Source organism: Piliocolobus tephrosceles, chromosome 12, assembly GCF_002776525.5.
Source record: "Piliocolobus tephrosceles isolate RC106 chromosome 12, ASM277652v3, whole genome shotgun sequence".
NCBI lineage: Eukaryota > Metazoa > Chordata > Mammalia > Primates > Cercopithecidae > Piliocolobus > Piliocolobus tephrosceles.
The window spans coordinates 64,391,834-64,417,452 of record NC_045445.1 but is presented as its reverse complement, the minus strand read 5'-3'; the positions used below and the strand labels follow the sequence as shown (position 1 = coordinate 64,417,452).

At 33.8% G+C, this 25,619-nt stretch overlaps 1 long non-coding RNA gene across 1 annotated transcript in view; it reads left to right on the top strand.

Moving 5' to 3' along the window:
- The window catches only part of LOC111536546, a 29,386-nt gene extending 10,770 nt beyond the window's left edge, over nt 1-18,616 (top strand). Inside the window, exons 2-3 of the long non-coding RNA XR_002729770.1 lie at nt 7,667-7,728; nt 18,431-18,616. This is a non-coding gene — a long non-coding RNA (uncharacterized LOC111536546). The remainder of the gene's footprint in view (nt 1-7,666; nt 7,729-18,430) is intronic.
- Nucleotides 18,617-25,619: the final 7,003 nt, after the last annotated feature.

Sequence of the window (25,619 nt, the reverse complement as noted above, 5' to 3'; positions counted from 1 at the left end):
TGCATTTTGGCAGTGTTTTTTGTTGTTGCTGTTGTCATTGTGTCTCTGCCAGGTTTTGTTATCAGAATAAAGTTTTTGGAACTGTTACAGTTAGAATGGTATCAGCTCTTCTTTATACATCTTGCAGAATTCAGGTTTTAATTAATCTGGTTTTGGGCTTTTTCTGGTTGGTAGGCTTTTTATTACTGATTCAAATTTGGAACTAGTTATTGGTCTGTTCAGCATTTGAATTTCTTCCTAGTTCAATTTGAAGAGGTTATATTCTTCTCAGAATTTATTCATTTTTTTCTAGGTTTTCTAGTTTGTGTTCATGTTCATAGAGGTGTTTGTAATAGTCTCTGAGGATTTTTGTATTTCTGTGAGTGTTGTGATAATTCCTCTTTGTCGTTTTTGGTTGTGTTTTCTTGGATCTTATCTTTTTTTTTATTTATTATTCTAGCTAGTGGTCTATCAATCTTATTTATTCTTTCAAAAACAAACCTAATTTTATAAAAATTTTCTGTATTTTTTGTGTCAATTGTATTCATTTCAGCTCTAATTTTGCTTATTTCTTGTTTTCTGCTTGCTTCTGAGTTGGTTTATGCTTACTTTTCTATGTCTTCTACATTTGATGTTCAGTTGTTAATAGCGATCTCCATAATAGTTATTTGAACATATTTGTCATGGCTCCTTTAAGTCTTTTTCTGTTATGTCTGATAGCTCCTCATTTTTACATACTTTTCTCATTGTTTTCTTTTTTCTGTGTATCATTCACACATTCCTATTTATTTGCATATCTTGTAATTTTTTGATAACTGAATGCTATAGGTCATATATTGTGACAATTTGGGGTACTAAGTTTTTTTTTTCTGCCTTTGTTTCTGTTGTTGCTTACTTTGTTATTATTATTATTATTTTTAACCTGGCTAGGCCATGTTAGTGAAATTGATTGCTACAGCAGTTTGAAGCCTTTTGTGTTCCTCCTTTGAAGTCACCTACATGGGTGTGAATAATCACCCTGAGATTGTAGTGACTTTGTCAGAGATCTCTTTGATTATCTCTTTTCATATTTTTTTCTGTAAAACTCTCTGCATCATTTGGTATTATTTCCCTCCAGTTCAGTTTCACTAATTATCAACTGATTTCTCTATTGTATTCAGCAATACCCTCAGTGAAGTATCGCTCAGCAATTTGATACAGTTAAGTTGCATCAGGAATAGTATTTAAGGCCCATCTTTAAACTTTGTCATGACCTTAGGGTGGCTATTCTTAGCTATATTTTTTCATACATTCTGGTAAAGTATCTGGCCTATCTTTCAGATTGCTGATCTTGATTGAGAAGAGCCATTGCTACTGAGAGTGTCCTTAATTTTAAACTCCTACATGTTCTATAATGTCGGATTTTGTAAGGGGAGCTTCACAGCTCTCTTTCCTTATATTCTTCCCTTCCCTCTGGCTAACTATATGACTAACTACTCTGTGCACTAGGCAGGCCACTAGACTGTGTTCTCTTATGCTTGTCTCTCCTAACATGGAAACTGCTCAATAAATGAGCTAGGGCAAGAGCATCTGGGGGTCCCAGAATTCTCAGCTTACCACACTTGCGTTAGAGCTTCCATTCTCTATGTAGAGATTGGGTGTAGGTACAAGGTCCCACTTCTTGGTCACACTCACTATTAATTTGGCCTCTTTAACTAGGAGTTGGAGGAGATAAAACATGTTGATGACCTACCCCTCTAGGTGAGATACAGAAAACCTTAATTTGGATTTGAGAGTAGAGAGTCTATCTTTTTGGCTATATCCACCCAATATAAAATTTCTGTCAAGATTAGCCCAGGAGAGGCGAAGGAGAAGGTCTCAGATATCATGGGGTCTCTGTGCTCTTATTAAGTTTTAGTAGATTTTTAAAATAATTTACTTTTGTTAATTAGGACAATTTTCAGGGATATTAAATGGTTGTGTTTTTAAATGTTTTTATGCTAGTTAGGCATTTTTCACAAGGGAGTGTCTCCGTGAGACACTACATGTCATCATTCTGAAAGAAAAGCACTCTATTTGATTTCTTAAAATGAGCATGTATGCAAGGAAAGAAAATTTATCAGACAATAAACATTATACATAGTTTTAATTGCATTGATGGAAGTGGGACTTTTGCATTTTCACGTCTCACATAATGGATGAACAGAGAACTTTAGTTCTTAGTAAGAAAATGAAAACATTGAACCATGGATAGAACAGTGGGGAGCTCTCTTTTAAACAACTTGTAGGTTGATGAGTAAATCAACACTAGCACTTATGTCTATCCAGAAAATAATCATGAGATTTTCAAAACTCATGAGATAAGCACAGTAGATACGTTATAGCTTTTAAACAAATTTCTTTCCAAACACAATAAAAGAAATTTAATTGTCTTGCTTAAGATAAAAATCTAAGTAGGCTGGGCGCGGTAGCTCATGCCTGTTATCCCAGCACTTTGGGAAGCCAAGGTGGGTGGATGGCGAGGTCAGGAGATCGAGATCATCTTGGCCAACATGGTGAAACCCCGCCGCTACTAAAAATACAAAAATTAGCCAGTGTGGTGGCATGCACCTGTAGTCCCAGCTACTCAGGGGGTTGAGGCAGGAGAATCACTTGAACCCAGGAGGTGGAGGTTGCAGTGAACTGAGACAGCACCATTGCACTCCAGCTTAGGTGACAGAGCAAGACTCCATCTCCAAAAAAAAAAAAAAAAAAAAAAAAAAAAACTAAGTAAAATTGAAGAAATATGCATATTATATTAAAGTATTAGAAAAAGTAAACTAATAGACAATAAATTATTCTAAGTGAGAATAATAGCAAAATAAAATTTATTAAGAGAAAAGCCCACAATTACAATGAAAAACAAAGAGTAACAGAAAAACACTCAACAAAGCAAATAAAAGTAAAATTAATTATTCTTTGAACTGAATTTATGCAAGTTTGAGTAAAGTGATTAATTTGTAAGAAAATTATAATTACCAATAAATTGACTGAAGAAGCAATAGAAAAGCTAATCAGATGAGTATTATATACAATATTGAGCACATTTTCAAAGGGTTATACTATGAAAATTTTCTGGCCCAGGAAATTTTGCAGGCAGTTTTTTGCAGTATGTTTAAAAACAGAGAATTTTGTGACTATTTAGCTATTCCTAAGTATAGATAACAAATAAAAAATTATGCATTTTTTTCAAGATTCAAGAATAAGTGAAATATGCTTAGCACACTGGTAGTGTGCTACTTTGTTTATTTTCATTATTACTAAATCATCATAACATTGTAAACAATATCTGACAAAAACAGCTAAGAGAAAAAAAGAAAACGAGTTCACCTCACTGATAGACACTGGCACATACATTTTTGATAATATGTAACTGCATTGCCTCCTGTAATATATGCATAAAAATTACATCATGAACAATTAAGATTAACCTGGGAATGCAGAGATCACACATAGTTTTATCTATTTTAGCTCATTCACCGTTTTGATAAAAATGAAAAATGATCTTAATAAATGATAAAAGTAAATTTGATATATTTCACAACTAATTTTCTAATCACAACACTTAAGAAAATAAGTCCCCCAAATTAATCTCTCTGTGCAAATATCAAAGACTAACTAAACTTACAAAATTTGCATTTGATTATATTTAGAGGGTATTATCCAACCAACTAATGTAATTACTGCTTGAAAAAAGCAAGTCTCTGTGATTCTGGAATACCTGTCACTCAACTCTGAGATTACTCTCTTATGTTAAGAAATACTTGTCTATCAACTGTGAGATTACTTTCCTTTGCTTCTTAATCCTACGTATTTTATTTTGGCATTTAAAATTAGTATTCTGTGAAGGGATCCATATTTTTTTTTTTTACTGACAAAGAGGTGCATGGAACAAAAATAAATGAGTAAATATAGCTCCTGTTTGGCAGGCTCCTTTGTATGGCTTTAATTCTAACAATTTCTCAATGTCACCATTTCTTCCTTTTTGTCCCTTGAGAGCTAATGGTTACAAGGACTTCTTTCTGTTGCTAGTTACCAGATGCCTCAATCTGCCTCATTGGTTCTCTTAATCTTGCCATAATTTGCAGAATAGTCTTTTCCTTAAATATTCTTCAATTCCAAGCCTAGCAGGTCTTCTGTTTCCTTTGAAGATAAGTAGCAAATATATTATCCTGCCTTTCTGGACAGAATTTTTGCATAGGCAGAATAGGCAAGGGAGTTAGCCTTATAAAGTTTGATGAGAATTGTGTCAATACAGAGCTCCTTTGCTAAATAGATATGACTTGTTTAATGAAATACTAAAATCCCCTACTAACTTTTTTTAGATAAGATATCATACTCTACAAATGTCCCTCATTTTAAAATTCAGATGTTCTCTGGAGGTCTAACATATTCATTTCCTTAAAAAGAAATACTATTTTTCTTTATTAACCAGATGTGTTGCTCCTTTGCCTGTGAAGTCCTGAGTACTGAAAGAGGTTCAAGTAATACAGAAAAATGATGTTATTTTAAAAGGCAAACTTCTTCTTCTGTCTACTTTTCCATTTTGTCATGGGTCATCTATGACATCATTTATAAAGAAAATACAAGAAGTAATATTTCTGTACTTTGAGTTTTAGTGAATAAATAAAAAATTCTATACATTAAAATCCTATACAGTACAAGCATTTATCAGTGTTATACTCCTATATTCTTGTTTCTGCTTGTGCCTGGGTGCAGGAGAAATTGCAAAACATTGAGAGTGATGTCTTATTTATGTACTGTCCTCTGGAGCATTATCAGTATCTGCTAGAGTATCTTATCACAATTAGTCTGTGGTGCCACCCTTGGTCCCTACCTTAACTGCTTTATTGCAACTGAGATTGTCCTAGATTTTGGACATATGCTAACTTTGGCTGCTGACATTTCTGGAATGTGCAGGGGCCTGTATTCATAAGAATCACAGACTTTGAACCTTCCTTGTCATAATCCCAGGCCTATATTGGACATCAGTTCTCTCAACACTCTCACACTTTCCCATTCGGTAGGGCATGCAGAAATTTCTGATTCTCCTCCATGGCCCGTTGGGACAATGTGAAACAGAGAAATAAATCATCTTAAATACTCTATTTACCAGAACATAAAATATATTCAATTGTACTCCACTGTGCTATCTCATGTTGGCATGTAACACACTGTAATGATGTCTTCCTCCAGGGTTCCAAATAACAAGTGATACAGAAACACATTGTTTTTTTTGTTTGTTTGTTTTCCTTGCTTACACTCTCAATGTTACAATTCTATCTATCCATATGCTCAGTGACCAGAGGGCCTAATATTGTCTCCTTTAAATATTTCCATCATCATCTCATGTCCATGTAGTATTCTTTTTGCCTCCCTTCATTGTGGACACTGCCCTTGAATGATACCTTGTGTTTTCAAATATATAAGAGAGAAGGGAGAATACAGTAGGAGCTGAACATAGAGCGTTCTGAAGTAATACCTTTTAACTTTCTATTGGGACTCTTAATTTTACATTGAGTGGAATAAAAAGCATTGGAAAGTTTTGAGCAGTGGAGAGGTATGACAAAACGTTTTAGAAGAATCAGTATGGCTGCCACACTGAGAATACATCACAGTGTGGTGGTGGCCAAAACAGAGACTAATTAGAGGCTATTGCCATAATACAGGTGACAGATACTGGCTTGGAGCAAAGCTGTAGCAGTTGAAGGGGTGAAAAGTGTCGAGTGTTAGATGATTTTTTTTTTTCATGGAAGAGAAGCCAGTGTTTTCTTGTGGGCTGGAAGTAGGGCTAAGAGAAAGGCTTTAAGAATAATTAAGAAGAGACTGCTGACTGCTTGCCATTTTCTCTCTTAATAACAAATTATCCTTATTATTGGAGGTGGAAATATTTTCAAGTTATAAAAGAAGAAAGAGAAGGAGGAGGGGAAGAAGGAAAAGGAGAAAGAGAATACATTTCTCAGCTTCTCTTTCAAATGAAAGTAGCCAAGAAAATGCAAAGATAACATTGCCTGGTGGATCTTTTGGGAATGCACTTTAAAATGAGTTGCTAAGCTAGAATGTATACTTTATTGTACTCATCTTTTCTTTTTAAAAAGTTTTTTGTTTTTAAAATTTTTGTGTAGGTGCATAGTACAGGTCCATCTTCATGGTGGACACGAGGTACACTGATACAGGCATGCAACGTGAAATATGCACGTTATATAGCATGTACTCATCTTTTGTTCCTTTCTGCTGTCTGGAATATGGGCTAAAATACCAAGATGTTTGCAAATGATGCATTTTAAGCCCTAAACTGATAAGAGTGGTTGTCTATATCTAAAATATTTGTCAAATTGGAAAAAGAAATTCTTGTATGTTTAAACCACTGTAATCAGGTCTCCATTACTTGTATTTTAGCTTAAATTCTATGTAAAACAAATAAATTCAAGATGTTTGTTCTTAGCTGATCAAATAATGGCATTGCCATTTACTGAGAAGGAGAAAGCAGTTGGGAGGAGCAGATTTTGAGGGAAAACCAGGAGCTCAGTTTTGTATGCGTTAAGTTTTTGATGCCAATTAGATATCTATGTACAAATTTTTACTAGATATCTGGCCATATGAGTCTGGAGATCATGGAGTCTTAGAAATAATTATGCTAAATGCCTGATACCTGTGAGTGATGTCTAAAGCCAGTACAAACTTCATAATTCCCCAAATGTTATTGATACATTTAAAATAGAGTTTATTTCAAATCATTGTCTTTATTTTTTTGTATAATCAGGAAAATATTAGTTCATAATTAATGTATAAAAATGGGTAAATATCCTTTCTGTCTTTGTTTTCTCTTACCTCAATGGCATCACAATGAAGGTTTACTAAATTAAATAAAGCTGACTTCAGCTAACATCTTCAAATCGTTGTAATATCCTGGATGCCAATATATTTAAGTCAACTTGGACAAAACTATATTCAGTATAATAAATAAAACACTAATAAAATCATTAATTCTATTATGTAATTACAATTTATTTGTGACAATGTTCATTAGTACCAAAATAGTTATATATGTAAACACACACACACACGTATATACATATTTGTTTTTGTATTTAAAAATATGTGAGCAATTAAGAACAAAAATATTAATAGCTCCATCAAAATACTAAGAGAAAATATTTCTATATTCATGACCGTTGATTAACACGACTAGCTAATCCATACATGCTTGAGATTTAGGAATATATCAAAAAAGCAAATAGTAAAAAATATGAAAATTATTACCCATTGAAGCTATCCAACCTAAGCAGCAATCTCAGTATTGCTGATCCTGCATTGTTACAGAAGTATGAGTGATTATATTTCCAAAGATTCTTTTCCTATAAAAATCTTGTTCTACACAAGCAGAATATCAAAATTTCTATTCACATTTTAACACTACAGTTGTATTTTTTTTTTTTTTTTTTACTTCTACTGTAATTACTTAGAGGAAAATTAGTAACATAAAATTATACATTTACCATCTTATGGCATTCTCCCCATTTTTGATCCTGCATTTATAAGCTTGCATTCAGCCAGAAGCTTATTATTATCCATTTATAAGCAGCCAATAAAATAGTAAATTATACATTTGAAAGCCGGGCTTACTGACATTTTTAAAAGTTCACTGCATTTATTTTCTTTTCTGTAGTAGAAAGGGACTACAACCACTCAAAGTCTGCAATCACATTCCTATTTAGATGTTATTGAGAGGTAAGTACAACTAGTTCTCATTAATATTTCATGTCCTATGTGCCATACTTACACTGCCATTTTGTAGTCATTTGTCCTACATCTAAAGATTAATTTATAATCTGATATGTGCATTAAGCTTGATTAGACCTGACTGTGTCTTCAGATAATTGTGACATATTAATTAATTTGCAAGTGTGTTCTGTTTACATTACATATAGTATCACAGACAACATTAGGCATATGATAATTTTCCATTAGGCCTAAATATTAATAATATGATTTCTCAATGACTCTGACACATTTTCAAGATACTAGAAATTTGGGACAGATGCCTTTTACATCTATAAGAATCCAGAATATTATTCTTTAAAATGCATTTTCTCAGAAATAGCCCATTAACTTTCTCATTGTTCTCAGTTGTAAATCTGTAAAATGTAATTTTGTTCCCTTGTCTGTAATGAGAAATCTTTTGCACTCATTAAGATAATTAAAGCATTACTACTGTGTGCATGCTCACTATATTCAAAACATTTTCTACTTGATATGAGTTGTCATGGCATTACCAAGACGGAGGGGGCGGAAAGAAAAAAATAAAATAGCGTCAGCTATGGTTATGCTCTTTGACTTTGAATATGATTAATTGCATCTTTAGTTTGTTTCTGAGTCATGGTTTAAAATAAAAACTGGAGAGCACTTTGTAGGAGCAATACTGCCCTTTTGTTCAATTTCCTTCTTTTAATTCAATAGAACATTTAATAAAATCACATATTTTAGAAAGTTTTGGAAACTTCTTTGGTCTTTTTATTACAGTTATGTAGGGGTTTTATTTCCTCATGCGTTTGCTTTATTTTGCTTGGATAGAGAAATGTTTTCAGATTTAGTTTATGTCTTTACATTATGCATGTGGTCCAGGATGTTAGCTGGTAACAAAATTATCAAAGCAAAATAGATGTTTATGTTATGGGTTCCTCGATCTCCTACTCTTAGGCTTTTTGAGACACATTCACTTTTACCATTTTGATATTCTAAAATATATTTTTACTTTTTTGTGGGCACATAGTAGGTGTATATATTTACGAGGCACGTGAGTGATTTTGATACCAGCACACAATACATTATAATCACATCGGGTTAAATGGAGTATCCATCCCCTCAAGCATTTATCATTTCTTTGTATTACAATCTAATTCTACACTTCTAGTTATTTTTCTATGTAAAATAAATTAATATTGACTATAGTCACCCTGATATGCTATGACATACTAGATCCTATTCAGCCTATCTATTTTTTGTACTCATTAACCATCCTCACTCTGCCCCAATCTTCCCACTACCCTTCCCAGCCTCTGGTACCCATCCTTCTACCCTTCATCTCTATGAGTTTAATGGTTTTAATTTTTAGCTCCCACAAATAAGTGAGAACATGCAAAGTTTGTCTTGCTGACCTGGCTTATTCATTAACCTAATGACCTGGATGTCATTCTTTACATTTCATCCACAAATGATATGACAAGCTGTAGTAGACAGATTCTATTTTCTGGTCTAATCTCACATCCCCATTTTATCTTTAGGGGAAAATAAACTATTTTTCTGGAAACTACCCCTTTCCCCACCTTAATCCATATAGGTGTTTTGTTTTGTTTTGCTGCAACTCCATTATATTATCTTACTTATTGTATGCCTGTTGTTCCATCCAGGTGTGGGCAGTTTATCCTATTGAGTGAATCATTTCTTCAATGAACACTTTTTAAATTATACAGAAAAGTATGAGTGATTCCAACTTATTAAGAAGTTTTAAATTGTAGTGATGTCAGCTCTATTAGTAGGCTAATAAAAACTTTAAAGATTAGACCTGGTCATAGGAATACATTTTCAGGAATCATTTCATTAATAGATACACAAAAATGTTTTACTTATGTTTCTGTATTTGTCAAAGTTCTCCAGAGATACAGAACCAAAAGATAAATAGATAGAAAGATAGGTGATGGATGGATGGATAGATAGATAGATAGATAGATAGATAGATAGATAGATAGATAGATAGAAAAATAAATATATGTGAGGGGATTATTAGGGGAATTGGCTCAAATTATTATGGAAGCTGAGATGTCCCACACTAGATCATCTGTAAGCTGAAGTCCCCGAGAAGTTACTGGCATGCTCAGTCCAATTTGGAAGGTCTAAGAACCGAGAAAACCAATGATGGAAGTCTCAATCTGAGTCCAATGGCAAGAGAGCCCCAGGAGACTGCTAGTGCAATTCCCAGAGTCAAATGGCTAAACAACCTAGAGTTCTGATGCTCAAGGGCAGCAGAAGGGTGTCCTACTCCAAAAGAGAGAAAAATATTACTGGCCCTTCTACATTTTTTCTTTTACAAGAGCCTTTAGTCAACTGGATGGTGTTTACCCATGTTGAGGGTGGAATTTCCCCACTTAGTTGACTTGCTCACATACCAATTCTTCTCCAAAAACACCCTTACCCAGGATACATGTGCAGATCATGCAGGTTTGTTACATAGGTATACACATGCCATGGTGGTTTGCTGAACCCATCAACTCGTCATCTACATTAGGTATTTTTCCTAATGCTATTCCTCCCCTTTCCCCCAATCCCCCGACAGGCCTTGGTGTGTGATGTTCCCCTCTCTGTGTTCATGTGTTCTCATTGTTCAACTCCCGGTGTTTGGTTTTCTATTCCCGTGTTAGTTTGCTGAGAATTATGGTTTCTGGCCTCATCCACATGCCTGCAAGGGACATGAACTCATTCTTTTTTATGGCTGCATAGTATTCCATGGTGAATATGTGCCACAATTTCTTTATCCAGTCTATCGTAGATAGGCATTTGGGTTGGTTCCAAGTCTTTGCTATTGTAAATAGTGCTGCAATAAACACACGTGTGCATATACCTTTATAGAAGAGTGATTTATAATCCTTTGGGTCTATACCCAGTAATGGGATTGCTGGGTCAAATGGTATTTCTGGTTCTAGATGGAATCTCCACACTGTCTTCCACAATGGTTGGTCTAATTTACACTCCCACGAACCGTGTAAAAGCGTTGCTATTTCTCCACATCCTCTCCAGCATCTGTTGTTTCCTGACATTTTAATGATCGCCATTCTAACTGGCATGATATGGTATCTCAATGAGGTTTTGATTTGCATTTCTCTAATAACCAGTGATGATGAGGTTTTTTCATGTTTGTTGTCTGCATAAATGTCTTCTTTTGAGAACTCTCATTCATATCCTTCTCTCACTTTTTGATGGGGTTGTTTGTTTGTTTTTTTTCTTGTAAATTTGTTTAAGTTCCTGGTAGATTCTGAATATTAGCCCTTTGTCAGATGGCTAGATTGCAAAAATGTCCTCACATTCTGTAGGTTGCCTGTTCAGTTTGACGATGGTTTATTTTGCTGTGCAGAAGCTCTTTAGGTTAATTCGATCCCATTTGTCAATTTTGGCTTTTGTTGCAATTTTTTTTGGTGTTTTAGTCATGAAGTCTTTGCCCATGCTTAGACCCTGAGTGGTATTGCCTGGGTTTTCTTCTAGGATATTTATGGTTTTAGGTCTTATGTTTAAGCCTTTAATACATCTTGAGTTAATTTTTGTATAAGGTTTAAGGAAGGGGTCTGGTTTCAGTTTTCTGCATATGGCTAGCCAGTTTTCCCAACCCCATTTATTAAATAGGGAATCCTTTCCCCATTGCTTGTTTTTGTCAGGTTTGTCAAAGATCAGGTGGTTGTAGATGTGTGGTGTTATTTCTGAGGCCTCTGTTCTGTTCCATTGGTCTATATATCTGTTTTCCACCAGTAGCATGCTGTTTTGGTTATTGTAGCCTTGTAGTATAGTTTGAAGTCAGGTAGCATGATGCCTCCAGCTTTGTTCTTCTTGCCACTATATGGGCTCTTTTTTGGTTCCATATGAAGTTTAAAGTAACTTTTTCTGATTCTGTGAAGAAAGTCAATGGTAGGTTGATGGGAATAGCATTGAATCTATAAATTTCCTTGGGCAGTATGGCCATTTTCACAATATTGATTCTTCCTGTCAATGACTTTTCCATTTGTTTGTGTCCTCTCTTATTTCCTTGAGCAGCGGTTTGTAGTTCTCCTTGAAGAGGTCCTTCACATCACTTGTAAGTTGTATTCCTAGGTATTTTATTCTCTTTGTAGCAATTGTGAATGAGAGTTCATTCATGATTTAAATGTTAAAAAAGATAATTTGGATTGAAATATGCCTTATAATAATATATTTCTTTGAATCTGAAGACAAGGTATAATATGTAAAATATTCTTGGTAAAAAAAGAAGCAGGTTTTTGTATTCCTGTGTATCTCCTAAGTTTTTTTTTTTTTTTTTTTTTTTTAAGTTAGATGTGAAACAGTGTTGTAGCTCTGCTTATAAATGCTGGGAATTTTAGGCAGGCAGGAGGATCGCTTTAGCCTGGGAATTCAAGATCAGCCTGTATAGCTAGTGAGAACCCATCTCTTAAAAAAAACACAAAAAATAGGAGTTTATCATAGGTGAATGATGAATGTCTGAATAGTACTACATTGTGTATAAACACTACATTTCCTTAATGCATTCATCTGTTGATGGGCACTTAGGTTTCTTCCAAATCATAGCTATCATGAAGAGTGCTGCAATAAACATGGGGGTGCAGATATTCCTTTGATTTAATTATTTCTTTCCTTTGGGGTATAAACCAGGCAGTGGGATTGCTGAATTGAATGGTAGCTCAGTTTTAGTTTGAGGAACCTCCAAACTGTTCTCCATAGTGGTTATACTAATGTAAATTCCCACCAACAATGTACAACAGTTCCTTTTCTCTACAACCTTGCAGCATATATTATTGCCTGTCTTTTGGATAAAAGCCATTTTAACTGGAGTGAGATAATATCTCATTGTAGTTTGATTTGCATTTATTTAATGTTCAATGTTGTTGAGCACATTTTCATATGCCTGTTTGAGATGGCGGATCACGAGGTCAGGAGATCGAGACCATCCTGGCTAACACTGTGAAACCCCTTCTCTACTAAAAATACAAAAAATTAGCCAGGCACGGTGGCAGGCGCCTGTAGTCCCAGTTACATGGGAGGCTGAGGCAGGAGAATGGCGTGAACCCGGGAGGTGGAGTTTGCAGTGAGTGGAGATCGCGCCACTACACTCCAGCCTGGGCAACAGAGCGAGACTCCGTCTCAAAAAACAGAAAACAAACAAACAAACAAACAAAATATCTGTATGTCTTCCTCTGAGAAATGTCTATTCAAATATTTTGCCCATCTTTAAATTAGATTATTATTATTTTCCTATGGAGGTGTTTGAGCTCCTTATATATTCTCACTATTATTTCCTGGACATTTGGGTAGTTTGCAAATATTTTTGCCCCTTCTGTGGGTTGTCTCTTCACTTTGTTGATTGTTTTCTTTGCTATGCAGAAGTTTTTTAACTTAATGTGATCCCATTTGTCCAATGTTGCTTTCATTGCCTGTGCTTGTGGCATACTATTTAAGAATTTCTTGCCCAGAGCAATATCCTAGAGTGTAGAGGACTACATGCTCTTGCAAACGAAGCAGGCCATTTCCCCCATAAATATTATAAATCCTGCTCTTGCAAACGAAGCAGGCCATTCTCCCATTAATATTATAAGTCCTGCTCTTGTAAACGAAGCTGGGCATTCCTCCTCTGCAAACAGGGAGGACAAAGGAGCCTACAAGACTGGCCTCAGTTGCAAATAGCAGACCCTGGGGGCTTGTTTATATGTAAACATATTGGAAATTCAGAAAGTCAGGGAAAGGTCAGAAAAACAACAATGTGTCTTGTGACTTGGTAACATTCCACAAAGGACGGTATAAAATAAAGTGGAGCGTGTCGTTTGGGGCGGCCGCCATGTTTGTTTCATCTTGTGTTGTCTTGTGTGTTCATTCCTTTGTTTAGGAAACACGCGGACCCCAACACTAGAGAGTTTCAACAATGTTTTGTTTTAGGAGTTTCATAGTATGAGGTCTTTGATTTAAGTTTTTAATCCATTTTGAGTTGATTTTTGTATACTGCAAGACATACAGGTCTAGTTTCATTCCTCTGCATATGGATATACAGTTATCCCAGTAACATTTATTGAAGAGACCTTTTCTCTGATGTATACTCTTGGAATCTTCACTGAAAGTGAGTTCACTGTAAGCGTGAGGATTTGTTTCTGAGTTTTTTATTCTATTTCATTGGTCCATATGTCTATTTCTTTGCCAGTGCTACTATGTTGTTTGGTTACTCTAACTTAGGTAATGTTATTTAATTTAAACTCAGGTAATGTGATTCCTCCAGGGTTTTTTTTTTTTTTTTTTTTTTGGGGGGGGGTGCGGGGGTTGTTGTTGTTTTGCTCAGGATAGCTTTGGCTGTTCTGGGTCTTTTGTGGTTCTATATAATTTTGAGGATTTTTTTTCTCTTCTTGTGAAGAATGCTGTTGGTATTTTGATAGGGATTGCACTGAATCTCTAGACTGCTTTTGGTCTTATGGACATTTTAACAATATTGATTCCTTCAGTCCATGAACATGGAATAGATTTCAATTTTTTTGTTCCCTCTTCAATTTATTTTTTCAGTATCTTATAGTTTTCATTATAGACATATTTCACTTCCTTGGTTAAGTAAATTCCTAGGTATTTAATTTTATGTGTGGCTATTGTAAATGAGATTCGTTTTTAAATTTCTCTTTCACGTTGTTCATGTTGGCATATAGAAATAAGCCTGATTTTTGTGTTGATTTCATATCTTAAAACTTTACTGAATTTGTTTATCAGTTCTAGTAGTTTTCTTGTGGAGTCTTTAGGTTTTTTCCAAATATAGGATTATAGCATCTGCAAACAAGGTTAATTTGACTTCTTCCCTTGCAATTTGAATGCCCTTTATTTCTTTATCTTGTCTGACTGCTCTAGCTAGGACTTCCATTATTCCTATGTTGAATAACAGTGGTGAAAGTGAGCATCCCTGTCCAGGTTTTAGAGAAAAAGCTCTCAGGTTTTCCCCATTTAGTAAGATAGTAGTTGTGGATGTGTCACCTGTGGCTTTATTTTGAGGTAGGTTCCTTCTATATCCAGTTTTTGAGGGTTTTTAACATAAAGAGATGTTGAATTTTATCCAGTGCTTTTCAGTATCAATTGAACTGATCATATGGCTTTTGTTCTTCACTTTGTTCATAAGATGTATCATACTGATTGATTTGTGTGTGTTGAACTATCCTTGCATCCCTGGGATGAATTCAACTTGGTCATGATGAGTGATTTTTTTTTTTTTTTTTGAGGCGGAGTCTTGCTCTGTCACCCGAGCTGGAGTGCAGTGGCCGGATCTCAGCTCACTGCAAGCTCCACCTCCCGGGTTTACGCCATTCTCCTGCCTCAGCCTCCCAAGTAGCTGGGACTACAGTTGCCCGCCACCTCGCCCGGCTAGTTTTTTGTATTTTTAGTAGAGACGGGGTTTCACTGTGTTAGCCAGGATGGTCTCGATCTCCTGACCTCGTGATCCGCCCATCTCGGCCTCCCAAAGTGTTGGGATTACAGGCCTGAGCCACCGCACCCGGCCGATGAGTGATTTTTTTAATGTGTTGTTGGATTTGGCTTGCCAGTATTTACTTGAGAATTTTTGCATCATTATTCATCAGAGATATTGGCCTCTGTTTTCTTTATTTTGATGTTTCTTTGTCTGGTTTTGGTATCAGTGTGATGTTGGCCTCATAGAATGAGTTTGGAAATATTCCCTCCTCCTGTATTTTTTGAATATTTTGAGTAGGATTTGTATTAGCTTTTATGTAAATGTTTGGTATAATTCAGCAGTGAAGCCATCAGGTCCTGGGCTTTTTTTTTTTTTTTTTTTTTTTTTTTTTTCTAGGAGCCTTTTTATTATGGCATTGATCTTGTTACTTGTTATTGGTCTATTCAGGTTTTGGATTTCTTCGTGGTTCAAACTTGATAGGTTATATAAGTATAGGAGTTTATTAATTTCCTCTAGATTTTCCAATTCATTGAAATAGATTTGCTCATCATTGCCACTAATGGTTCTTTGAATTTCTGTGTTATCAATTGTAATGTCTCTTTTTTCCTCTTCAATTTTATGTATTTGAGTTTTCTCCATTTTTTGTTAGTTAGGCTAGGTAAGGTTTTGTTACTTTTATCTTTTCTAAATATCAACTTTTTCTTTCATTGACCTTTGGTATTGTTGTATGCATTTTAATTTAATTTATTTCTGCTCTGATCTCTATGTTTTCTTACCTTCTAATTTGGGGTTCAGTTTGATCTTGCTTTTCTAATTCTTTAAGATGCATCATTATGTTATGTATTTGAAGTTTTTTATGTGGACTCTTGTAGCTATAAATTTCCAACTTAGCACTGCTTTTCTATATCCTATAGTTTTTCAGATGTTGTATTTCAATTATCATTTGTTTTAAGAAACTTCACAATTTACTTCTTAATTTCTTCATTGACCCATTGGGCATTCAGGAGGATATTATTTAATTTCCATTATTTGTATAGTTTCAAAATTCCTCTTGTTATTAATTTCTAGTTGTATTCTATTGAGGTCAGAGAAGATGCATGATAGTATTTTAAGTTTTTGAATGTTTTAAGACTTCTTTTGTGACCTAACATATAATCTATCTTTGAGAATGATCCATATGCTGAGGAGAATAATGTGTATTCTGCAATCATTAGATGAAATGTTCTTTAAATATCTTTTGGGTCTATTTGGCCTATGTTGTAGATTAAATGTGATGTTTCTTTGTTGATTTTCTGTCTGGGAGATCTGTCTAATGCTGAAAGTGGGGTGGTGTTGAAGTCTCCAGCTAATATTTTATTGGGCTATATATCTCTCTTTAGCTTTAACAATGTTTGCATTATATATCTGGGTGCTCCAGTGTTGGATAGATTTACAATTGTCATATCCTTTTACTGAATTGACCCCTTTATAATTATATAATGACTTTCATGTCTCTTCTTACAGTTTTTGTCTTGATATCTGTTTTGTCTAATATAACTACTGCTGCTCTTTTTTGGTTCATGGGCATAGAATATCTTTTTCCATTTCTGTTTTCAGTGTATGCGTACCATTAAAGTGAAGTGCTTTTCTTGTAGGCAACGGATCATTGTGTCTTGTTTTATCATCCATTTATCTATTTAACCTGATCCAGACCACTTTCACAGTTAGAAAACAAAATAATTCAAAGTGGTATAGAACTTCAAAAAATTTAAAGTTCACTTTAGCTATTTCAACATGCTACTAAGAAATAAATTTTTGGAAATCTGTTTATTAAATGCATCCCATTTAATAGGCTAGAACTTTAAAAAATTATGAAAAAGGTCATGCAAGCAGGATAATCTGGAATATCTTATGTTTGTTATAGACTCTCAGACTGACCTTGTGGAAAATGTTTAATACATATGTAATATAACTACCATAATTCTCTTAGTGTCATAATGGTAATATTTGCTTGAAATAATATGTTCTTAAATTCATTCAAGGATAATGTAAAATTATTTATTAAACTTACCAATTTGACATTGAAAGCAAAATTACTTCATATTTTTACCTAAGATTTTAAAAATCAGGAACACAATTTAAGAAAATCTGTTAGTAATTTATCAGAAGGAAATATTGGCTAAACTTGTTATTCATTTGATTGTAGCATTTTATTGATACATTACATGGTATCTTGGAATCTTGGAACCTGGAGTTGACAACCATTTCTCTTTTCTTTTTTTTTTTTCTTTGACGACGTCTCGCTCTGTTTCCTAGGGTGGAGTGCAGTGTTGAGTGACGTGATCTCAGCTCACTGCAAGCCTAGCCTCCTGGATTCACGCCAGTCTCCTGCCTCAGCCTCCCAAGTAGCTGGGACTACAGGTGCCTGCCACCACACCCAGCTAATTTTTTAGTGGAGACGGGGTTTCACCGTGTTAGCCAGGATGGTCTGGATCTCCTGACCTTGTGATCCGCCCGCCTCGGCCTCCCAAAGTGCTGCGATTACAGGCGTGAGCCACCATGCCCAGATGACAACCATTTTTCTTAGAGCTATCTGGAGACACTATTGAAGTAGTGTAACAATGCAAAAAGCAAATGTGGATGCTCTGTTAAAAGACAACGAAAGTTATACAGAAGAGCTCCTTTTATAACAAATAATTTTGCATAACTACTCTTAAAGCAATACTAATGATACAAAGCTTCTATTATTGATTTGTAAGCATGACAAATAGCCATTATACTTTCTGGTGTTTTTGCTATCTTCTTTTGGATTTTATTTTCTGTTTGTGTTTTGTAAGGTATGTTTTCTGTGATTTTAATTACTTTTAACAAAATCACATCTGGGTGCACTTTTTATTAAATAAGGATTTAGTTCTGGTCTCTGCCTCAAAAAGCCAAAGTTGAGTTGTAACATTTGCTTTAATGTTCAAGTTTTTACCTTGTAAAACAGTGATGAGTTCAGGGTTTCTGCAGTAGACAAAATAATGCTCTCAAAAGATGCACATAATCTAATCCCAAAATCTGTGAGTATGTCAGCTAACATGGCAAAAGGGACTATTGTATATTATATGCTATTTTCATGTCTTTAAATGCATTTAACTGAAATATTGTTTAGTTTTCCAATATATGTCTTTACCAATGGTCAGTTTAATAGTTTTTCTATTATGGAGATTCAGATTGACATCAACATTTGCTATTAATCATTTATTATTTCTTCCTTTCTGAAAGTTGAATTTCTGGGACAAGAGATACAGATTAAGACTGTTTTACATGTTGCCTACATGACCTTCAAAAGCATGATTCCCAGTGGCATTCTCAACAACAGTCATAAACAATGGTGATTCAATGTACATTTATATTCAATCAGATATATTAATTGGAACATATTAAAATATGTATATTTATATCAGAATATTTATATTGAATATAAATATATATCTATATGCTATATGTATTATATATATGTTTGTCTGTGTGTGTATATATCCCATTATTTCCCTAACACTAGATCAGGGGTTTTTAACTATGGTAATTTTGCACACCCCCATTCTTCAGAAGATGTGTTATTTATGGAGATATATTCAATGGTCAAAACTGTGTGGATGGTGTTAGTAAGCAGAGGCCATGGATGCTGTGAAAGGTCCTACAACGCATAGGGCAGCCCCCCACCACAAATAATTATCTAACTCAAAATGCCAATAATGCACAGATTGAGAAACCCTATTCTTCCTAATGAATAGTCGTATTTTGCCATCTTTAAAAATTGGGAGCCATGTGACAGAATTATTTTGGCATTCCCTTTTTCAGAAGAATGTTAAACATATTTTGCTCACTCTTTCTGAGTGATTTCACCACAGACACTTCTTGCATCTGTTCCCACATCTTTTTTTAGCATCAAACCAAATATAGCAATTTCAAAAACTAGTTACTTTTTCTGAATTAAATAAAATAAAAACATGATTTAAGCTGTGCCTTCGGATTTAAAATAACAGAATGCCTTCCATATTGACCATAGTATATATGTACATAATACTTTCAAATCTCTTTAAATTTTTCCGAGGTTGCTTTTCTGGTAGAAAGTTTTATCGTTATATATGACTCTGTGTGTGTGTGTGTGTGTGTGTGTGTGCGTGTGCGTGTGTTTGTGTGTGGTATATGATATATGTATGTGTGTGTTGATATGTGTGTGACACATCATCAAATCATATGTAGCTTTTAACCATTTAAAAGGATCATAAAACCTACAACCATTTAACAGACAATTTTTTTTTAAAAAAGATGATTATTCATAGTCTTGAAATGTTTAATTTGCTTTCATGAATCTCATTCCCCTCAACATCCCTGGAAAGAGCAGCTTTCCTGAAATCAGCCTATATAACACTGTTGATTTTGTTATCAGTTTATTTAATATCTGCAAGATACATTCATCCATATTGATATATATGTAGGTTATTTATTTTAACTGCTCTGCAGTTCTCTACCATATGAAAATAGCACAATTATATCTATGTATTCCCTGGCTAGTGGTTATTTTGGTTGTTTCTGTCATTTTTCCTGTTACAAATAATGATGCTATGGACATTCTGTGCACATTTTCTATTGAACATGGGAGTATCTCTTCAGAAGCAATCTTCAAGCTTTTATCTTTAACACAACTGATAAAAACTATGTCGACTTCACATGTTTAGGTTGGTGTCTAAATATTTTTATGTAAAAGAATTGCAAAAATATTTAATTTCTAGCGTACTATAAATGTGTCGGTAAAATGTGTTTTCCTCGAACCCTTAAAGCTATAGCTTTATCTCATACAATTTGGGAAAATGTCTACTATATACTCTAATTGGCAAAATAGTTTTCATGCTAAGAATCAGCCAAAAATTACTTGCATTACCAATAAGAATAATTTCACTTTTGAACTCCAATAAAGCTTAAGATGCCCATTAAACATCTAATTTTTAAAGATTCCTATATGCAGATAAATAGATGATTGACAGAGTGATTGATTGAAAGAGCAAAAAATTTTGATAGTAGTTTTGTATTTAGGTGAAATAAAGGCAATATTTTTTACACATCTTTTTAGTTTGCTTTCGCAATCAAAATCTTCCTCAGAACCTTGTATGCTCAAACTGTTTCCTTGTAGGATGCTCTACAGATTGGCACACTCTAATGTACTATTACAATGTTCCAGATAGGAGAAATGGCTGCCTTTGTTTTGTTAAACTGGAGATTGTCAACTATGATTGAGGACTTGCAAAAGCGGAAACAGGGACTTCTCAGTGAGGTCAATATTTGGAGGAAATATGTGTAGAAACTCACGATCTGTCTGAGTTTACCTCTGAGGTACATTATAGCATACATCAGTTTGAATATTTATTATTTAATGTACATATTTGGACATGGAGCTGTTTAAGCATCAGCTGTTCGGAAATTCTACTTTGCCAAGATATTTCTAACTTGCGTTTTAGAACAGTTGTAACATTTTACATTTCTATGGCTCCCTTGGCTTCACATGATTAATACTTTAAATCAGATTGTAAATGTATTACACAGTGGTTTTAATTTCCTGATTAGTAATGAGATTGTAACTGAACTCAGGTTCAGTTGTTTGCCAGTTGAAAGCCAAAACTTGAGAGGCAAGCATTGGTGGAAGTAAAAAGCAGGTTTATTCAGGAGCAAACAATCCAAGGAGATGGTGGACTTACATAGCAAAGACCATCTCAAGTTTTTTGGCCTGGACAAAGGGGTTTTCAAGGGGAAAGGGCTTGGGAAACTATGTGCAGGAGTTATCTGTGCACTTCAGAATGTCTTTTTCCAACGACTATCATGAGGAATGGGCATCGAGAGGTGTAGTTGGCATCATCCAATCTCTAATAAGATTGAAGATTAACTGCTCGGTATTTTTTTTTTTTTTTTTTCCAGTAAGAACATTTCACAGCTTTGGTTTTGTCTTGGGGTTACTGCCTGGAATTCTTAAGCAAGCACACAGTTAGGTATTGTAAAAGAAAGAATAATTATTTGTTTCCAAAATGGAATGACTGCTTCGGTTATAAGATGCTCACCTTTACATGTTATTACTATTCAGATTTTCTCTTCCATGAAATACCTGTTTGCATCTTTTGCTTACAGCTTAATTGGGTGGTTTGACTTTTTGTTTATATGAATTTCTTAATATATTATGGACATCAATCCTATACCGGTTTCTTATGTTGCAAAGATCTGCTCTCAAAGTGAAAATTCTTTTTATGGCATCTTTTGATGATGAAAAGTCCACAGTTCAAAATAGATTAACTTATCAATACTTAATAGTTTCTTTTACTTAATTATGTTATTTCTCTTAAAAATCGTCTATAGATCAAAGAAACTCCATTTATATTCCTTAAGAAGTTTTAAAATTTACCTTTCATATTTAAGTCGCTGATATATTAGAAATTGACTTTTGCATATGTCATGACAGATACACTATTTTGCTTGATTTATAGTTTCTGAATAAGTCCTTATCTCAGGGCCACTGACTAGTCTATACTTTTACCTCTATAAAATATCGAGTGTTCATATTTTTGCAGGTCTATTTTTTGACTCGCTAAAGTGTTATCAGCTTTCAATCCTTGTGCTCACACCATGCAGTGTTAATTGAAATTGCTTGATAGTAAATTTTAATCACTGCTATAGTAAATTTTCATATCTTATTTCTTCTGGGTTATACTTGGCTCTTTGGCCTTTGGTTCCTTGACTATACTTCCATTTAAAATTTCAGGATTGACTTCAGTTAACAAAAATCTGTAAGAATTGTTCAAATTTAAGCTTAATATCAGAATTATTTCACTTTTTGCCTTAAATGCATCCCATGATTATTGATATGTAATATTATTTTATTTACTTCAATTCTAAAGATCACCTATTCCCCACTGGGATTTTTTAATTTAGCATTAATTTATGTAGAAAACTGTTTTTAAATTTCTAAGCTTATGGTATTGTGGGTCATCTTTGTATTATTTAAAAATTAATAACACTGCAGTTAGAGATTATTATGTGTATGAAATTAATATTGGAAAACCACTGGGACTTGCTCTATTTCCTATTATATTTTTGATTTTCATGAATGTTTCCTGTTTCTTGAAACTGTATATTCGTTAATTCTTTGGTATAGTGTTCTATGTATAGTCATTTGATCATTCTTAGTATATGTTACCCAAATATTCTTCATTATAACTTTTACCTGTTTCACCCATCAATTACTGAAACATATATTTTTAAATCCTCACTGATGTGGTAATTTTCAGCATATTTTGCATGTATACAGATGCTCCTTGACTTATGACAGATTTATGTCCTGATAAGCTCATAATAACTCAAAAATGTTGGAAATCATAATGCATTTAATACCCCAATAAACACATTGTTAGAAAAAAAAAACTTAAGTTGAACAATCATAAGTTCAGCTGTTCCTTGATTTACAATGAGGTCACACCCCAATAAACACATCATAAAGTCAAAAAATCATAAGTTAAACCACAGTTAAGTAGGGGTCATCTGTATATATTTATAAATATATATTTATATAAATATAGATATAGGTATGCATGTACATGCATGAATGTATAACATACAGATCTGTCAGGTTAGAACTATTATATTAATATCTTCTTGACAAACCGAATCCCATCATCTCTTGTTCACTGGGCCTTGAAATTTATTTTACCTGATTTTAATATAACCAAAGTAGCTCTTTTTTAATTAGTATTTGCCTGCCATATGATTTTGTACTATTTTACTTGTGGTTTTGGAAAAGCCTCTGAGCACTGCATATAGATTTAAAATAATTATGTAGATCTACTGGCATCATTTTTGTAGATATATGTTGACTTATTTCTAATTCCATTTTTTTCTATTTTCCTCTTTTTAAAATTTCAGCTTTCATTGAGGAGTATAACATATATATAGGAAATCGCATATAATTTATATATATCCTTTTAGGAATAACTTTAAAAGATAAATCTGTGAAACCAGAATCTAGGACAATATATAATTTTTTACGTGAAACCCAATGAGCCACAGTTATTTTATCAGTTAGGTATTTTTTTATGGCCCAGGGTTGCATGAAATTACAAAACAAGTTATTTGCTACCCCCACCAAATATAAAATAAAGGGGCTGGAACAAAATCATGACAATAAAAATTTCCCATTCATAATAAAAGAGAATGAGAGATTCATAGCAATTATGCAATGCTGCTGGGTAGGCAATTTGAAAGCCCTCTTCCTTGGCGGTGGGGTAATTTCTTTGTTTAGACTGATTCTTCTTTTAAGAAAAACTACATTTTATGGTACTCACCAGGATTCCAGCTCTACACTCAGCATAATTCTTTCTCGTTTGTTATCTTTTGTGGCCTCATCATAGGAAAAAAGTACATTTATTAAGATTTTATATAACCAAATAATTCTATATGTAGAAAGGTTATCATTATAATTAGTTATAATTATAATATTATAAAAATACAAAGATCTGAATGGATAGCTTCTCCCAGATAATATTGTATTGAAAGTATATGTACACCTTTAAAAAATGAACATAGTTAAGTTGCTCTAATGGAAGAAAAAGCACACCTCCTTTTGCACCAAGTACATTAATTGACGTTTGATAATAAAGTTCAGATTTTCACACACAACACACAGCAATACCTTGGTGATCTTATCATTCCATCCAATCTGTGATATTAAGGTTGTATATGATCTCTTAAGATTTATTCAGCTCATTATATATTCCTCCTGAAAGAAAGTAGGGATGATGGTAGACTGTCCCATTTGTTTCTCTTAATTTTTGCACAGAATGCCCTTCATTGTGATAAATACATTGTACTATCCTCCTAGATCATTACATGTGAGATGCAAAAGTTCCTTTTATCCTAATTTCAGTCATTTATAATTTTTAAATTTATTAATTAGAAGTATAATAGTTATTTCTACTTTTTAGTAGCATTTGAAGATAAGAGGAGAGACAAATACCTTACCCAGAATTATCTGGATGATTCAGTTAAATTTGTTAAGTTTATTACGTGATAGGCTGTTGAATTTTCCTGCAATGTAATGTGAATTGTGTAGATAAAAACATTTACTCAAATGCAGCTCTAGCCTCACTTATATTTTCTATTCTATTTTATATTTTTAAAAACTTAATGTAATTTCCATAAGAGCTCTATAGAAACACAGCTGCCAGATAGCATGGCATAATGTGGACAAGTGACACTGGGAGGAAACAGTCCCAAAGCTTTGCTGGGGGAAACAAAATGGGAAACAGAAAAAAAGCAGGCAGTGCAATTCTAATTTCAGATAAAATAGACTCTAAACCCACAAAGATCAAAAAAGACAAAGGAGGGTATTACATAGCACTAAGGGGTTCAATTCAACAAGAAGGCCTAACTAGCCTAAATATATATACACCCAACACAGTGGCACCCAGATTCATAAAGCAAGTTCTTAAAGACCTACAGACTTAGACTATGACACAATAATAGTGAGAGACTTCAACATTCTACTGACAGTATTAGAGAGATTATCGAAGCCAAAAGTTAATAAAAATATTCAAGACCTAAATTCAACATTGGACAAAATGAATCTGATAGACCTTTACAGAACTCTCCAGCCAAAACCAGAATATACGTTCTTCTCATTGTCACGTGGCATGTACTCAAAAACTGACCACATAATTGGGCATAAAACAATATTCAGCAAATGCAAAATAACTGAAATTATACCAAACAAACTCTTGGAACACAGTGCAAAAACATAGAAGTCAAGACTGAAAATAAAATCACTAAAAACTTCGCAATTACCTGGAAATTAAACAACACGCTCCTGAAAGACTTTTGGATAAATAATGAAATTAAGGCAAAAACCAAGAAGTTCTTTGAAACTAACATAAAGGTACAACATACCAGAATCCCTGGGACCCAGTTAAGCCATATTAAGAAGGAAGTTTATGACACTAAATGCACACATCGAAAAGTTAGAAAGATACCAAATTAGCAACCGAACATCACCATTTGAGGAACTAGAGAACGAGAGCAAACCAACCCCAAAGCTAACAGAAGGCCAGAAATGTTCAAAATCAGAGCTGAACCGAAGAAAATTAAGACACAAAAACCATTTCAACAAATCAACGAATCTAGGAGTTGGTTCTTTGAAAGAATTAATAAAATAGACTGCTCGCTAGACTATTAAAGAAATAGAGAAATATTAAAATAAACACAATCAGAAATGACAAGGGGGACATTATCACTGACCCCACAGAAATACAAAAAACAAACAAACAAACAAATAAAAACAAACACTACTGTGAACACCTCTATGCACACAAGCTAGAAAACTTAAAAGAAATAGATAAATTCCTGGGATCCTACAACTTCTCAAGATTGAAGCAGG